At 46.1% G+C, this 18,799-nt stretch overlaps 1 long non-coding RNA gene across 1 annotated transcript in view; it reads left to right on the plus strand.

Moving 5' to 3' along the window:
* The first annotated feature begins 18,008 nt into the window (after positions 1-18,008).
* Positions 18,009-18,799, plus strand: part of LOC120405923 — a 33,283-nt gene continuing 32,492 nt past the window's right edge. Inside the window, exon 1 of the long non-coding RNA XR_005598989.1 lies at positions 18,009-18,203. This is a non-coding gene — a long non-coding RNA (uncharacterized LOC120405923). The remainder of the gene's footprint in view (positions 18,204-18,799) is intronic.

Genomic DNA, 18,799 nt, shown 5'->3' on the forward strand with positions numbered 1-18,799 from the left:
TTGAACAATCGCTACTGTTTCCAAGTGCAAGACAACTAGGAGTGAAGATAATGGAGTGTTACTAGCACAATGCCTTCCCCCATATCAGTTTTCCCTTACACTATGTTTCAACGCAACAGTTCCCATGCACACATTCAAGAGCCACAGCTCTCCTGCACACATTCAAGAGCTGAAATTTGAAGTATGGCTACAGACAGACTATCTGTTTAGATGTTATCTCACCTGCTTGTAAAGTATATGTCATGTCGCCCAGTAGTGGCTGGTTTACACGAGAAGGTAACAGCCAGCTACTGCTGCTAGCTAGTGGAATTACTCCTTTAGTCCAAATGGTAAAGATCTGTGCTTTTATGCTGAAGGCTCAGTGTGACGGGTTGGGTCACAGAAACCCCCTTGGGACTGTCACCTGATGTGCTGAGACTACTTCTGAGCCCATTTTCCCTAGCAGCATGGGACTTCAGTACCTTGCCTGGTTGTGCCAGAGATGCTAACCTGCTACAAACACAGACCCAGGTCTGAACCACATCCCCCAAAAGCTGCTGGCTTAACTGAAAACAGCTTAAGAAGTGCTCCTGTCTCCAACACCCAGTTACCAGTGCAATCCAAACCCTAAATAAATCTGTTTTATTCTGTATAAAGTTTATACAGGGTAAACTCATAAACTGTTCACCCTCTATAACACTGATAGAGAGAGATGCACAGCTGTTTGCTCCCCCAGGAATTAATTACTTGCTCTGGGTTAATTAATAAATAAAAAGTGATTTTATTAAATATCTAAAGTAGGATTGAAGTGGTTCCAAGTAATAACAGACAGAACAAAGTAAATTACCAAGCAAAATAAAACAAAAACATGCAAGTCTAAGCCTAATACAGTAGGAAACTAAATGCAGGTAAATATCACCCTCAGAGATGTTCCAATAAGCTTCTTTGACAGACTAGACTCCTTCCTAGTCTGGGTCCAGCAAACACTCACACCCCCATAGTTACTGTTCTTTGTTTCACTTTCTTTCAGGCATATCTTTGGGGTGGAGAGGTTATCTCTTGATCCAGCTGAAGACAAAATGGAGGGGTTTCCTAGGGCCTTATATAGGCTCTCTCTTGTGGGCAGAAACCCCTTGTGTTCTCCTGTGCAGAATCACAACTACAAGATGGAGTTTTGGAGTCACATGGGCAAGTCACATGTTCTTTAAAGGCCGACACCATTGTTTACATGTTAGTTTGAACATTCCCAGGAAAGCTCAGATGTGGATTGGCATCTCTCAAGGTCCACTGTTAGCTAAATACGCCCAATGACTTGAATAACCCCTTCACACTATGTTGACCAAATCTGCCTTTTGTGCTTCCTACAGCAAACACTTTAAATACAAGCATAGAGCCTATGCTCATAACTTCAGATATAAAAACGATACATGCATACAAATATGATGAATACATTCAGTAGAATATAACCTTTGCAAAGATATGTTACACGGCATATCTAGCATAAAACATATTCCAGTTATATTATATTTACACTCATAAGCCTCTTTCTATAAAGCATTATGGGGGACAACATCACACTCAGAGTTCAAACTCTGCTGATGGTCTATGCCAGGTGGTCATCACATCATTGTGACATGCTGAGGTCAGGGTGTAATCCAGACCTGTGAGGCTCTGTGTCACCACTACCCTGCAGTGCTTAACCACCCTGAAAGGAAGATTTTCTTCATGTCCAACCTATACTTCCCTTGCTGCAAGCAAAGCCTGTTGTTTCTTGTCCTATCCCCTAAGGTTAGCGAAAACAATTTTTCTCCCTCCTCCTTGTAACAGCCTTTTATATACTTGAAAACTGTTATCATGTCCTCCCTCAGTCTTCTCTTCTACAGGCTAAACAAACTCAGTTCTTTCAGTCTTTCCTTATAGACCATGTTTTCTAGACCTTTAATCATTTTTGTTACTCTCCTCTGAACTTTCTCCAGTTTGTCCAAACCTTTCCTGAAATGTGGCGCTCAGAACTGGACACAATACTCCACTTGAGACCTAATTAGCGCAGAGTAGAGCGGAAGAACTACTTCTTGTGTCTTGCTTACATCACACCAGTAATACATCCCAGAATTACTATTATTTTTTGTGTGTGTTACACTGTTGACTCATATTTATCTTGTGATCCACTATGACCCCCAAATTCCCTTCTGCAGTACTTCTTTCTAAGTAGTCATTTTCCATTTTGTATGTATCCAACTGATTGTTCCTTCCTAAGTGGAGTATTTTGCATTTATCCCTCTTGAATTTCGTCTTATTTACTTTGGACCATTTCTTCAATTTGTCCAGATCATTTTGAATTTTAATGCTATCCTCTAAAGCACTTGCTACCCTTCATAGCTTGGCATCATCCTCAAACTTTATAAGTGCATTCTCTCAGGGGGAGGGATACCTCAGTGGTTTGAGCATTGGCCTGCTAAACCCAGGGTTGTAAGCTCAATCCTTGAGGGGGCCATTTAGGGATTGGGGGCAAAAAAAAAATAGTTAGGGATTGGTCCTGCCCTGAGCAGGGGGTTGGATTAGGTGACCTCCTGAGGTCCCTTCCAACCATGATATTCTATGAACCTTAAGTGCCTTGCAATACTTTGCAGCAGTAGCTCCCACCTGGGATGCTCACAAGCAGCATGCCAGTCACAGCCTGAGTGTCTCTGGGTAACTGCAGCCTGCCAGTTACACTGTGGCTTTGACCAACTTTGGTTACTTCTTCTGGGTGATCCCAACACACTCCCAGTCCCAGATGTTCCCCCAAACAGTATGTCTTATACTGTCCAGACTTCTCCTGGACAGTTCAAAAGTATTATGTTCATTATTCCTTTAAAAGGAATAATATATACTAGCTTACCACCTTAAATGGAGTTACCCAAACAATTTAATTTAAACACACTGGATTAGATAAAACAATAAAGCAAGTTGATTTCATTATAAATAGATTTTAAGCGAGTACAAGCAATGAGTCATCAGAGCCAGACACGGTTACAAGAAAAACAAAGATGCGATGCTTTCTAGTGGCTAACTTAATTATACTGGATTTCAAGCAAAATTGCTCACCACATACTTGCAACAGCATTACTGACCCAACACCTCAGATCAGCCTCCCACCCCCAAAGTACAACAGCTGTTTTCTTTGTCTGCTCAGGTACAGAGAGTGTGATGGGCAGGGGGAGACAGAGGGGTGTCTTTGTGTGTTTGTCTCTCCTTTTTATAGTTTCAGTCCCTCTTCGAAAAGCAAACCCATCCGATAACCAAGAGACAGGGTGCTGGTGGAGGAAGGAGACCTCATGCTCTTTCTCTGCTAACAAGCAGATCGTTGTCTCCGCCGACCTTTCTTGCCAAAGACTGGCCACTTTATGGGCGATGGCCCATTAGCTTTGTTGACACTTGGCCTGCATCAGCTTCCCCTTTGTCTCTGAGAAACTAGTTTAAACACTCCCCAGACTTATCTGGGAAACACACTTCAGTCACACTTTAGGGGGAGGGATAGCTCAGTGGTATGAGCATTGGCCTGCTAAACCTTTGGGTTGTGGGGGGAATTTGGGAAACAGAAATTGGGAAAAAAAGCAAATTTGAGCAGGGAATTGAACCTGGGTGACTCTGGGGGTCCTCCTACCCTAATCCTTCCAACCCTTCACATTCATAACCCTATAATTCATTTATTTCTTTTCATTTTTGGCTGTATGTTTACTGATGAGCAAGTTATGAGTTTTTTCAGATGGTACCTCCAAACCATGTAAGTACATAGATTATTACAATATATTACAACAACAACATACACAGGTCATTCCAATCAATCCATTCTCTCATAATCACATCAATAAAAAATAAACCTTGCTTTCCTTATGCCTTCTCTGAGTCCTCCATCAGTCAGCAAACCCAAATCCATAACGCAGTTTTTTGCATTTTTTTTTGGTTCTTTTTCTGGTGGTTCATTAAAAAAGCAAAAAATGAGTGGGTGTGTTGGTCACCACCACTACCTTGCAACCTTTGGGCAATGGCCAACAAAAAAAAAACAAATTCCCAAATTGCAAAGAAAACAAAAGTGGGAAGTGGGAGGAGGGCAGGGGGACAAGGTGATCAAACTAAGGAACAAAAGTCAGAGCCAAGCAGTAGTCAAAAAGTAAGTGAGCCTTGTAGTACCTCTATGGGCAGTTGGAGAGATGGAATACCATTGTCTTCTACAGTATATCCTGAATTGAATGGTCAAGTCTATTTCTGAATGACTAAACGAACTGGGCTAATGTAGTTAAAGTCAGGAGTTCACCTGTGCCACAGTTATTTGGGCTTTTCCAAGGTTTGCTGAAACATAATAGAACAGCTATTGCAAATACATCCAGATAGACCCAATATTAACTACAAAAATCTACCTGCCATGAAAACTAAGTCCTCCCCTCTATCCCTTCTGAGTGCTGGCTGGTGAGTCTTGCCCACATGCTCAGGGTTTAACTGATCACCATATTTGGGGTCGGGAAGGAATTTTCCTCCAGGGAAGATTGGCAGAGGCCCAGGAGGTTTTTCGCCTTCCTCTGCAGCACGGGGCACGGGTCACTTGCTGGAGGAGTCTCTGCACCTTGAGGTCTTTAAACCACGATTTAAGGACTTCAATAACTCAGACATAGGTTAGGGGCTTGTTATAGGAGTGGGTGGGTGAGATTCGGTAGCCTGCATTGTGCAGGAGGTCAGACTAGATGACCATAATGGTCCCTTCTGACCTTAAGTCTATGAATCTATGAATCTTCTTCATCAGTATCCTGTGTAAAATAGGATAGGCTTTCCTATTCTATTTCCAAGTGACCTGAAGGTCAATAAATTCAACTTCTATTGGACCAAAAGGGGGGAAGGGGCGTGAATTCCAGAGTCAGAGGTCCCCTCACTGAAAATGTTAGCCGTCCAGTCCCAATTCATGATTCTATGGAACAGTAGGAGGGAAAACAGAAGAATAAAGACAATGAACTTGAAGAATGCAGAATTTAGCAAAAATCAGATAATTGGAAGGTAAGATTCTGTGGGAAGCAAATCTAATGCGGGGAGGGGGGGAAGAGACCAGTGAGTTGTTAGTTTTTAAAAAAGACATTATTAAGGACACAAGAGCAAACTATCCCAATGCGTGGTAAAGATAGGAAGTATGGTCAGAGATCATTGTGGCTTAAGGGACTGTGATGGGGTATACCTGCTGGAGGCCCTGCAGTCCAACTACACCCCTCCCCAGGAAGAAGCCGAGAAGGTGGGTCCTCCGGGTCTGCCTCATGGAAACAGCTAATCAGAGCCCAGCAAGCAGAGCTACAAGGAGCTTCAGGGGTTTAGCAGGTCAATTCCTGGCTGGGGCAGGGAAGGGTGCTCTGGCCAAAGGCACTTGATGGGCTGCATTTGCTAAATCTGGGAGCAAGGGACTCTGAAAACTCTAACCCTAAGGTAACAGGTAAAGGAACTAGGTGGGAAGAAACCCAGGGAATGCAGCAGCAGCAACTAATTAAAGGAAGCAGTCTATATATATATGGCTTCTGTTTATAGAGTCCCTGGATTGGAACCTGGGTTCCTCCTCACCCCCCAGCCATTGACAAAGTGGCCTTAGCCCCAACAAGGAGACAAGGTTCCTTTAGAAGCCTGAGTGAAGTGTTAGATTTATAGGGCCCAGAAACGGAGCTGAAAAACCTGGTAAGGGCAAACAGTTTGGTGAACTCTTTGCTACCCTGGAAGGGATCCATTTTGACTGTGTGACTTGGCTGGGCGAGTGAGTCATTGAAGACCTGTTTAGCAAGGTCTGCAACCTGCAGCAGGTGCCAAAAGTGGGGAAAAGATTGCAATACCACACTCAGCCACTAGGAGGCGATTAGGAGGTGAGTGCCTGCCAGGGACATAAATGGTAACAAGAAAACATTTTACAAGAACATGAGAAGTAAGAGGAAGACCAAGGACAGGGTAGGACCATTATTCAATGAGAAGAGGATGTATTAGCAGGAGTGTTGTAAGCAAGACATGAGAAATAATAATTCTACTCTTCTCAGCACTGGTAAGGCCTCAAGTGGAGTATTGTGTCCATTTCTGGGCACCATACTTCAGGAAAGATGTGAAAAAATTTGAAAAAGTCCAGAGGAGAGCAACAAAAATGATTAAATGTCTAGAAAACATGACTTATGAGGAAAGATTAATAAAAGGGGGTTATTTAGTCTGGAGAAGAGAAGACCGAGGGGGGACATAACAGTCTTCAAGTATGTAAAAGTTTGTTATAAAGAGGAAGGTGATAAATTGTTCTCCTTAATCACTGAGGACAGGACAAAGAGTAATGGGCTTAAGCAGAAGCATGAGAGATTTAGATTAGACATTAGGAAACACTTCTTGTCAGGGTAGTTAAGCACTGGAACAAATTACATAGAGATCTCTGTCATGAGAGGTTGTTACATAAGAACGGCCGTACTGGGTCAGAGCAAAGGTCCATCTAGCCCAGTATCGTGTCTACTGACAGTGGCCAATGCCAGGTGCCTCAGAGGAAGTGAACCTAACAGGCAATGATCAAGTGATCTCTCTCCCGCCATCCATCTCCACCCTCTGACAAACAGAGGCTAGGGACACCATTCCTTACCCATCCTGGCTAATAGCCATTAATGGGACTTAACCTCGATGAATTTATCCAGTTCTCTTTTAAACACTGTTATAGTCCTAGCCTTCACAACCTCCTCAGGTAGGGAGTTCCACAAGTTGACTGTGCGCTGCGTGAAGAACTTCCTTTTATTTGTTTTAAACCTGCTGCCTATTAATTTCATTTGGTGACCCCTAGTTCTTGTATTATGGGAATAAGGTAAATAACTTTTCCTTATCCACTTTCTCCACATCACTCATGATTTTATATACCTCTATCATAACCCCCCTTAGTCTCCTCTTCTCCAAGCTGAAGAGTCCTAGCCTCTTTAATCTTTCCTCATATGAGACTCTCTTCAAACCCCTAATCATTTTAGTTGCCCTTTTCTGAACCTTTTCTAGTGCCAATATATCTTTTTTGAGATGAGGAGACCACATCTGTACACAGTATTCGAGATGTGGGCGTACCATGGATTTATATAAGGGCAATAATATATTCTCAGTCTTATTCTCTATCCTCTTTTAAGAACAAGTTAGCCAAACACCTGTCAGGGATGGTCCAGACAATACTTAGTCCTCTCTCAACACAGGGTACTGGACTAGATGACCTCTTGAGGTCCCTTACAGTCCTACATTTGTATGATTCTATAAAACTCTGAAAGTGCAAGCTTTGGACAGTTTAAGGCAGACTCTCACATTGTTTTAAGTTGCAGTGTTATAGCTGTCGGTCCCTTGGAGAGACAACATGGGTGAGGTAATATCTTTTGTTTTATTTTTCATTATTTTAATGCACTCTTTATCAGCGAATTTTCAAAAGTTCATTAAAATGGTTATTTATTTAAGGGCTTTCTAAATCCCACCACAAATTATTCTTGTGGACTCTAAGAAGTTTTGGATCTCTCTCGTTCTTATCTGTACAACCCCATTGGGAATTGGTGGAAGTCCCATCACTGCAGTCTTTTAAAAGGAGACTGAACAAAAGCTTGAGGATATTTTACAGATGACAATTCTGATTGCAAGGGCATGGATAAAGATGAACCAATAGTTCTTACTTAGCTATCATTTCTGTGGATTCAGAACCACAGTGGAGTTGCACAAATATAAGTAAGATGAATTTGGCTGAAAATACAGCAGTCAAAATATTGGTGTTTTGAACATCTAACGTTTTCTTTTAGAATCCAGCTGGTACGCTCTGCAATTTACATAAAAGGACCTTCAGCAGCATCGTATTAACACCTACACAATTTCCTTACAAATTAGGTTTCTAAATATTTAATATAACTGAGGTCTTTTGAAACCCTCTGTTTATAAAAATCAACTTAAGTCCTGCTGTGATGATAACCTGATTCAAAAGTAAGTCTCTTGTGAAAGACTGAATAGAGAAATTCAGAATTCTTAGAACCCACCAATTAAAATGAAATATCACAACTGTTATTCTCCATATCCTATAATATAGATCCTCCTCTTTCTTAACACTAGGAGAATCAGAGCAGGACTCTGAACCTCATGTCTATCCGTTGTTTTAACTCTATAAACAGTATTGATTGGTGTAAAAATGACTGTGTCCTACAAAGTTTTACTGCCTGCCTGCAAAGCGTGTCAGATCTTCTGATGTGCCAGCATCATTTCTGGACAACTTGTTTTTCCTCTCCTTTTCTAAAGGAAGTTCTGTGCCATGACTGTGGCTCCCATCTGACAAAGCACTTAACTTAATTAGTTAAGCACATGCTTAAATTTAGGCACATGACTACTCTCATTGACCTCCTGTGTTTAACAAGCAAGATCTGATGGACTATTGGAAGGAGGGAGTGTAGTAGGCAGACACCACCCACCAACACAGCCTGCCACATAGATTTTTTCCTAGTCTATTAACTTCAAGGGGCCTATTCCCACGCTTAAAGTTAAGCATAAGTTTAAGTGCTTTGTTGAATCGGGGACTGCAGGCACAAATAAATTTTAGATTGGAATTAAGGTGTAACTTTTTAACAGTGAGGGTAATTAACCATTGGAACAACTTAGGGGTATTTGTTGATTCACCATCACAAGCAATTTGTAAATCACGATTGGATTTTTTCCTGCTCTAATTCAAAAAAGAATTATTTTGGGGAAACTCTGTGGCCTGTGTTATACAGCAGGTTAGACAAGTTGATTATAGTGGAACCTTCTGACCTGGGAATAGCTGAATCATAACACTGTGGTCCCAAAGAGGATTCTTCCCCAAACTAGTTAATCAATCTGATCAGCAGATGAGGGAAATCAATATGGGCAGGCTGTGTTTGGGGCAGGGTTCATGACTATGAAATGCCCTCCTTGCAAAGATCCGTCTGAGATAATGTTTGGTGGTCTTCAGACTATGTCACACAAGTCTCATCTTTTTAGCCAAGCCTTTGATTCCTTGCAGCCACTTTTCTCTTCATCACACTTCTGTTTTATTTTGTTATTAATGCCTATTACCCATAATTAAGGCTTCGTGTCCGTCACAGAGGTCATGGATTCTGTGACCTCCAGGACTTCTCCAGTGGCCGATGCGGCTCACTCAGGGGGCTTGGGTGTGGGGTGGTACTTACCTTGGGGGGGGCTTCCTGGAAATGGCTGGCATGTCCCTGTCAGCCTCCCCTGGCATTAGTGGTTAGGGGGTGCTAGGACACTGCAGCCAACAGAGCAAAGTGCAGTGCGGAGTTGCAGGGGGCAGCTGCCCACTGCCCAGGGCGCAGGCAGGGACAGTCGGGGGAGGCACGTGGGTGTGGCATACGGGACCAGGGGAGACACCCAGCCCCAAACATTGGTGGAGCCAGGCCCCCAGGGCCTGAATATTGCTGGAGCAAGGGCACCATGGACCCATATAACTTGCCACCCCTGCCTGTAGGCACGGCCCCCGCAGCTCCCATTGGCTGCGATTCCTGGCCAATGGGAGCTGTGGAGCTGGCACTCATGGCGGAGGCAGTGCGCGGAGCCCCCATAGTCTTCTCTCCCACAAGGAGCTGCATGGACATGCTGGTTGCTTCCGGGGATTTGCATGGAGCCGGGCAGGGAGTCTGCTAGCCCTACCAATCATCCTCTCACAGCACCATTGGGGTCCTGAGACATGCACTGCCACCTGCCTCCCCCCCAGCACTGGCTGAGGTCCTGAGCCACCCCATCCAGAGCACCCGCAGCCCCCCCAGCCCAAGTTTTAGTTAGGGGTATATAGTACAAGCCGCGGACAGGTCACAGACCATTAATTTTTGTTTACTGCCCGTGACCTGTCCACAATTTTTACTAAAAATACCCATGACTAAAACGTAGCCATATCGATAATTGTCAGAACAGTGAAAATGCTACTCATGACTGACTGAAGGAATGGGCAGCTGGTCTCTTTTCAGAATATTTTTGTGTGTGACATCTCAGCTTTTGTTAGTATTCAGTAACAATATCTGCCATGCTTGTATGTGGGATACTGAATTTGTAGAAGACCAAGTGTCTTCATTTTCTTGATTTGAATTTCTGAAATGAATGGATGGCTTGGATCAAAATATGCATGAGTCATCCATCGGAAAATGAAACATTTTTCTTTTAAGAAAATGTATTATTGTCTTATATTGTGTGACTGTCTTAGCATCAATTACAGGATAACAACTGACAGATCTAAATTGTCAACTCAAACTGCTCTGCTGAAGATCAGATCCCAAATACTTTGCATTTGTCCATTCTTTGGAAGAGAGTATTTGTATGCTGATGGGTTTGGAGATGACATCTGCTAATTTGCACCAATTTTGTAAATTCCTTGCCTTGTTCCTTAATTACATTTTCATCAGTTATGACCTTCACCTATACTACTGGTCAGGGATTTGCCATTCAAAGTTAGTTTGTTTGGTTGTGGTTTTTTTGTTTGTTTTTTTTACAGAAAATGCAGTTTTGGCAAAATCTCAGTTTTGCCAGTTTTTTTTTCCTATTTGACCCAAATTTAAACATTTTGGTTTGAACAGAATCAAAACATTTCATTTTGGATCAGTTCAACATTATTTTTTTTCTGCCTGAGCTGCCATGGTGCATCATGGTAATTGTAGCCAGTGTGGCTCATGGCCCACTTCTGCTCATCCTGCCAGGGTCCTGGCTGGACTACATTGCCCATGATGAATTATAACTGTTTAACTAGAGGGGAGACTAGTGCATCATGGGAGATGTAGTCCAGCCTCATAGCCTGGCCCATAGAGGAGAAAAGGAACATAAGGCACCTGAATTAAATTCCCATGAGGCACCATGGCTGCTCATGGGGACAGATTAGTGTTGAACAAAGCCAACATGGAACATTTTGGATTGATTCAACATTCCAAAATCAAAACATATTAACATTTACTAATTAAATTCTAATCCTACCATACTGTGTCCTAGACAAGCACCTTCACGCAATACTTGATGCTAAAAATTGCAACATCTAACTTCTAGGGGAAAAACAATCACAGGAACAACACTGCAAGTCAGAGAGCCCGAGTTAGGTGTCTATGCATCTTATGGAATGAATGGATAGAAACGACATGCCTTAGAATGTGATCCACAAAAGCCAGCCTACTAGCCAATGGGATGCACTGAAAACAGGCCTCACCCGTCTCATGGAGAGAAGTGCTTCCCAGCAGCCTGGACTATCAGTCTGAGAGTGACTCTATAGCCCAGTGATTTGGGCACACACCGGGGATTGGTGAAGCCCTGTTCAAATCCCTTTTCCTCATCAGCTAAAGGTTGGATTTGAACCTGTGGTCTCCCACATCCTGCGTGAGTGCTCCAGCCACTGGGCTAGAGGTTACAAAAGAAGTGGACTGCTTCCAGCAGCTGTCTTGTGTGGAGATAGGCATCCTCTGAGCATGCCTACCAGATCAGTCTCCACATACAAAATGAAGTGTACGAATGCCCATCTTCCTTTGGTTCCTGGATCACTGGGGCTTAGGCAGCGAAAGATGTCCTGGAGCCTAGACTGAGGCAGCAGTGTGCAGAAGCATAGGTGTAGGTAGGGAGTATAGGTGCCTACAGGACTAATTAGGCAGCAGCCAAGTGGAGTTTTTGTGGAACACAGTGGCACCTAAATCTGGGAATTGGGTGCCTGAATACCTGCATCTGACCAAGGTCATTTGAGAAAAGCAGCCTGGTTGAGAACAGCCGCCCACCCAAAAAAAGTTCCCAGCCCTTCCTCCCCTTCCTATGCCCTTTGTGTGAAACTGTACCCCAATCCGCACCACTCTCATACCAACTCTGTCCCCAACAGCAAACAGAACTCCATCCTCCCTTCCCTCCATACAGAACTCTGCCCGCTCCCTGCCTCCAATAAACTCAGCCCCCCTACACCACCAATCCCATCTGCCCAGCTCCCATAGCTCAGTGACCTGTACGCCCCCATCCAGAAAACCCCATCCTGGCCCCTGCTCCTCCCCACATACCCTCCCTCAGCAAGAGCCCCCTCTGTTTCCATGAAAATAGCAAGTGTTATAAATATTATTGCCTTTTGTTCCTGCTCTCACCTACCTTTTTAATTTGTTAATTTAATACTCCTCTAAGAGGCAAGTCGCCAAAGACAGCATGTAATGAACAGTGCTTAATTAGTATTCCCATGCTTGCTCATTAGAGAGTAATTGCTTTTCATGGCAGATAGACCTGTACAGCCCACCACGCCACAGGTGGTCAGTTATTTGCTGTGATGGTTTGGATTTTAGAGGACTCCTTTCCCACCCCATCCCCAACCCTGGGCACACTACTGCACTTGTGGGGAAAAAGTAAAAGCAGTGTCACAGCTATCCAAGGAAGGCATCCAATGGGCTCCCTGTCTGTGGCTCACAGAGGTAGAGGAGGGAATAAAGGAAAGATCTGAAGGGGAGGAAGTAAGAGAGACCATGGGGGGAGGAGAATATTGTCTCCCCTTTCTCCCTATTGGGCAAACAGTTGAAAAGAGGAAGAATGTGTTTGGGAAGCTGTTGGGACTGAAATGCTCCATGGCAGTTGGGAGATTTATGATGGCGGAATGGGGAGATGTGAAGGTGACATGGCAGTTAAGTGTCAGGCTCAGGGTTCTAGGTGCTCAGGCCTGGTGGTTGGAGCTGTGGTCACAGGCGGAGTTGGGACCAGGCCAAGGGCAGCACTGAAACCGGGGCCTGGGGACAGGCCTGGGGTCAGAACCAGGGTCAGAGTCAAATCAGGATCTGAGTCTTGACACAGGCCAAAGCCGGGTTGGAGTCAGTCCAAGAGTCTGGAGGACAGGTAGGTGCTGGGCTAGAGTGGGTCACAAGTAGGGTTGCCAGCTGTCCAGTTTTTGACCAGAACACCTGGTCGAAAAGGGACCCTGACAGCTCCGGTCAGCATCAGGGACTTGGCTATTAAAAGTCCAGTTGGCTGCCCACAGCGGGACAGGCAGGGTGCCTGCCTGGTTCTGCGCAGCTCCTGGGAAGCTGCTAGCATCTCTGTCCAGCTCCTAGGCAGCTCTGTGCGCTGCCCTCTCCCTGAAAACTGGCGGCTCCGCGGCTCCCATTGTTCAAGAACTGCAGCCAATGAGAGTTGCGGCAGCGGCGGCTGCAGGCAGGGGCAGCGCACAAAGTCGCCTGGCCATGCCTCTGCTTAGGAGCCAGAGGGAGATGCCAGCAGCTTCCCGGGAGTTGCCTGAGGTGAGCACTGTCCAGAGCACTCCTGTGCCCCAACCCCCTGCCCTAACCCTAAGCCCCCTCCCAAAGCCTGCACCCCACACCTCTCACACCCCAACCCCCTGCCCCAGCCCTGAGCCCCCTCCTGCACTCTGAACCCCCTCATCCCCAGTCCAGAGCCCTCCTGCCCCTGAACCCCTCATCTCCAGCCCCCCCCGAGCCCACCCCTCCAGCCCAGAGCCCATACCCCCTCCCACACCCAAACCTCCTGCCCCAGCCCAGTGAAAATGAGTGAGTGAGGGTGAGTGAGTGAGAGCGAGCAACGGGGGTGGGGTTGGAGTGAGTGGGAGCAGAGCCTCAGGAAAGGGGTGGGGCAAGAGTGTTTGGTTTTCTGTAACTAGAAAGTTGGCAACGCTAGTCAGAAGTAGGACTGGAGTAGGGTTGGGGTCTCTGTCCCTGAATAGGGTACAGACAAGGCTGAAAAGGGCAGAAACAATGCTTGGGTAAGTCTGGGCAGAAACAGGATCGAGGGCATGATGGAAGCCTAGGGAGTCTGTGACACCACAAGACAACAAGAGTTCCTAACCAAGTGGTGCTGTTGCACAGACCAACTTGCAGCTTTGGCAGTGAGGGTAAAATACTGGTGCCTTGTGGTCAGCTGACCTGAGCTCTACCCAGGGATAGGCCACTGCAGCCAGCATGAGGGCTGAGTCATAGCAAAATGAGCAACCCTGGTCCTGCCTCAGTTAAGGGCATTTGTTGTTCCCTGGCAGTAGGGAGACTTATGATGAGGGTGGAGCGCGCAGGTTCCATGGCAACTGGGGTATTCAGGGAAGAGAGGTGAAGGGAATTTATAAAAGAGGGACTATTTCCTTTAAAGGGTACAGCAGGAGATGTGTGTGGGGAAGGGTGTCCATTCTGGAGATCAGGCTTTCCAGTTTCATTGACAGTTCTAGCCTTTTAGGAAACTGGGTGAGAAAAAGCAGAGAAATATGACAAAAGAGACTGCTGGGGACAGCAGGGGGGAAATGTTTCTTCATTATCTTTTGGCAGCAGAAGTGGGAAGAGGCCAGAATCCTGGTCTACAGCTCCTTGATGAAGAGGCACTGTCTGAATTCCCCAAGGGTAGTGATCACTATAGAGATACCTAATAAAATTGTATGTTAGAAATGAAGACTTACTAGGTCATTTAAATCAGTCACTCTGTAATGTAGGTTTACTGCCTGCACTACACTCGGCATTATTTTGGCCCCATTAGTACGAAAACTGGGCTACCACCAGTTCCCTTGCAGGGCCGCCCAGAGGGGGGGGCAAGAGGGGCAATTTTCCCCAGGCCCCGTGTCCCGCAGGGGCCCCCGCGGCTCCGGTTGAGCTCCCGCTGGCATGCCGGCGGCAGGTCTACCGGAGCCCGGCATGACTGCGGAGGGCGCGCTCGTCCCGCGGCTCGGATGGATCTCCCGCAGGCATGACTGCGGCAGGTCAACCGGAGCCGCGGGACCACGGCACCCGCCGCAGTCATGCCTGCGGCAGGTCCGCTCGTCCCGGGCTCCGGTCGACCTGCCGCGGGAGCTCAACCGGAGCCAAATGCCGCCCCCCAGGGAAAGGGCCGCCCCTGAGCGGGGCCCCCCCGCCGCCGAAGACCCCGGGCCCCCGGAATTCTCTGGGTGGCCCTGTTCCCTTGGGAAGCTATTCCTATCTTAATATACATTTTAAATGCATAGTTAATAATGATCATACTGATTTTTAAAAAAGATCAGGGCCCCAATCCTATGTATGTGTACTCAGAACTCCCAGTGATGTAAACAGAATGTGGAGGTACTGAAGGTTCCATGGAATTTGAGGTAGAGGACATCTTTGGTGAGCTGAACATTTAGCACCTGAAGGTTTGGAGAAGTTGGGGGGAGTGAGTGGGTAGGGGAGATGTCAGATGGAATGATTGAGCCGAAAAGTTTTATAGCAGGTGGTGCTGGGGAGCTGTCAGCTGGAATGTTGAGGACCCAGAGTTCCCCTGGGAGTTGGTGTGTGTTTCAGGAGACACGTAGCACCTGAAGTTTCAAGGTAGTTAGTTACAAGATATTGGTGGATCTGCTGGAAAAAAAGTGGTAGGTTGTGAGGTTTCATAACAGCTGGGGCATCAGTGGGAGTTTTGGGTGTACAAGGAATCCAAGATCAGATCCTTAGTAAAGAGGGAAACAGGTTCAATGGTAGTTCATAGATATCTACCTATTTTAAATAAGTTCAGTAAATACTGCAGAGACTGAGATGCCCTCCATTTACTAAAAGGAATACCTAGAATACTGCAAACATGAATGTTGTCTCAATGCAAATGGCAAGTTTTTAAAGGCCACAGCTATACTTAAAACAAACCTGTGACAATTCTTCACTCAGGCCATGGCTCCACTAGAGAGCTTACAACGGCCCAGCTGCACCACTGAAAGCTCTCTAGTGGAGCTGCTCCAAGCCGATGAGAGAGAGAGAGAAAGCGCGCTCTCCTGCCGACTTAGCTACTGCTGCTTGCAGGGGCTGAGTAATTATGTCAGCAGGAGAAGCTCTCCCCCTGACAGCACCATCCTCACAGAAGCTTAAATTGGCATAAATTGTCACTGGGGCGGGGTGGGGGGGAGGGGGAGAGCTGGCTAATTCACACCCCTGAGCAACGTAAGTTATGTTGACTTAAGTCATAGTGTAGCCATAGCCAAATGACCAATTGTTCCTTGGAAAGGTTTAGTTATTCAAATGCAATGGAATGGAAGCAACTGATTGACCTTTTATCAAATTCAGACAAGGAAAACATGCAGTTCCATTCTTTACAAACTCTTTATACAGTGAAGACACATACATATTTGCTAGACTTCAATATCTTCTCTGACCTGCATCTAATATCATAGTTTGGTTCCCCTGGCAGCGAAACACAATCCTCTCGAAGAGAGTATTGAACATCTGACACCGCATTTGAAGGATAAATATTTAACTGCCAGATCCCATAATGAGACAAGGTGGGTGAGGTAATATCTTTTATTGGACCAACTCCTGTTGGTGAGAGAGACAACACCACTACACAGATCACACGTCAGGTTTTAGTACTTATTAATGCCTTAAGTGTGATTGCAAGTCACCCACCCACGCTAATGCTAACAATATTGTCATGCCAGAACACACTGTAAAACACAGTGACAATTAAAATAGTTTTTTAAATGGTGCAGTGATTTTAACCAGCCAAATATAACTCTCCACTTGCAACTCATTAAACATTTTTTTTAATTTATTTTTTTGCCTCTCTGTGATCTGAAGCATGTAGGCTGCCAAAACCAAGCAGAGCTATTATATGGCCATTTTGCAATTTCCAGGCAGGGTAGGTATTTATTGCGCCAGGGGAAAGATGAAGCAGCAGCTTTTCTTGTTGCAAATAAAATACTAAGATAATTGGGGGTTTAACGAGGGTGTGATGTGCATTGTAAAGAATCAGTCACTTTCTTCTGAGTCTGAACGAGGAACTTAATCTAAGAAAATTATCCTTATTCTGGCTCTCTTGGTTTCACTGTAGAGCCTCTGCCTAGAACCTTCTGCAGCCCAGCTTCCTTTTTTCAAGTTGATAGTGTCCCTTTAAGATTGTCCTCCAAGAATGGGGGGAACCCCAAGCAATTTACTTGATAAAGAGACCAAAGGTTGTCAGAATTTAGGCAGGAAGGAGCCACCCAAAGAAGCTCCACATAAAAGCAAAAGGTAACTACAGTTCAAAGATGTGGTGCTCTGGCGTTGTCAGTAGCACTACCAAGTGATACCCAAAGTAGGATATGCACGCAGGCTGACAAGATCACAGACTATCAGGGTTTGAAGAGACCTCAGGAGGTCATCTAGTCCAACCCCCTGCTCAAAGCAGGACCAATCCCCAACTAAATCATCCCAGCCAGGACTTTGTCAAGCCTGACCTTAAAAACTTCTAAGGAAGGAGATTCCACCACCTCCCTAGGTAACCCATTCCAGTGATTCACCACCCTCCTAGTGAAATTTTTTTCCCTAATATCCAACCTAAACCTCCCCCATTGCAACTTGAGACCATTACTCCTTGTTCTGTCATCTTCTACCACTGAGAACAGTCTAGATCCATCCTCTTTGGAACCCCCTTTCAGATAGCTGAAAGCAGCTATCAAATCCCCCCTCATTCTTCTCTTCTGCCAACTAAATAAACCCAGTTCCCTCAGCCTCTCCTCATAAGTCATGTGCTCCAGCCCCCTAATCATTTTTGTTACCCTCCGCTGGACTCTTTCCAATTTTTCCACATCCTTCTTGTAGTGGGAGCCCAAAACTGGACACAGTACTCCAAATGATGCCTCACCAATGCCGAATAGAGGGGAATAACCACATCCCTAGATCTGCTGGCAGTGCTCCTACTTATACAGCCCAATATGCCATTAGCCTTCAATGGGTGACTTCAATCAAAAATGATAGAAATGGACTTGATTAAATCAGACTGATGCCATACTAGCATTTTTCAACCCACTCACTTATTTACAATTGAATCAACATGGCTGCTGCCTCTCTACACAGGGTTTGGGGTCACAGACTACCTAAGTAGCTCAACTGGTCTGGCCCAACTGCTCCCATTCCCAGACGTCTCAGGGGGTAGTGTGGTGGGAGGGACCACTTGATTATGCAGAGGCCCAGGGGCCACTCTAGCTATAGGCAAACTAGACAGCTTGCTTAGGGTGGCAGATTTCTGGCCAGTTGTGTAGGGCAGCAGATTGTGATGGAGGGGCTGCCAGGCCACACCTGAGTAGCATTGTGACCTCATGCACCATGTCACAACATAGTCTACTCAGGGGTGGCCTGGCAGGTCCTCTGCTATGATGGAGGAGTGACCAGACCAAGTATGAATCACATTGCAACCCCACGTGCCAGAGCACAACTCTGCTCACTCAAATTTGCTCAGCTGCCCCTCCAACATGATCCCTAGATCAAATCCTTTTTCCACCTCAGGCAGAATGGGGAGTTGAATCTGGGTCTCCCAAATCACAGGTGAGTAACTCTTATCCCCGTGGTTAGAACAAAGGTAGGTAGTACTACCCCCTCTTCCCCTCCAGCCTTTTTGTGTGGAGTGAGAAAGGCACCTAAGTCAGTGTTTTTCAAAGTTCATATCGTGACCCAGTACTGGTTCATGGCATGAAAGGCACTGGGTCGCTTTGCTCAGCACCCAGGGACCTTAGTGGCTTTGGTCAGCACCGCCAACTGGGACATTAAAAGTTGCGTTGGCGGTGCTGCCTAGCTAAGGCAGGCTAGTGCCTACCTGTCCCAACACTGCGCCGTGCCCTGGAATCAGCCAGCAGTGGGTCTGGCTCCTAGGCAGGGGGGCCATGGGGCTCCACATGCTGCCCCCGCCCTGAACTGGGGGCAGTGCTGCGGGCAAGAGCCACGCAGAGCCGCTTGTGTGCCTCTGCCTAGGAGACGGACCTGCTGCTGGCTGCTTCCAGGGTGCAGCGTGGTCTGTGGTGCCAGGACAGGCAGGAAGTCTGCCTCTGCACCCCAGCTGCGCCGCTGACCCCCAGAAGCCATCAGAGGTAAGACCATGCTCCAACCCCACACCCCAATCCCCTGCCCCAGCCCTGAGCTTCCCC

The sequence above is a fragment of the Mauremys reevesii genome, linkage group 5, assembly GCF_016161935.1.
Source record: "Mauremys reevesii isolate NIE-2019 linkage group 5, ASM1616193v1, whole genome shotgun sequence".
In the NCBI taxonomy this organism is placed as follows: domain Eukaryota; kingdom Metazoa; phylum Chordata; order Testudines; family Geoemydidae; genus Mauremys; species Mauremys reevesii.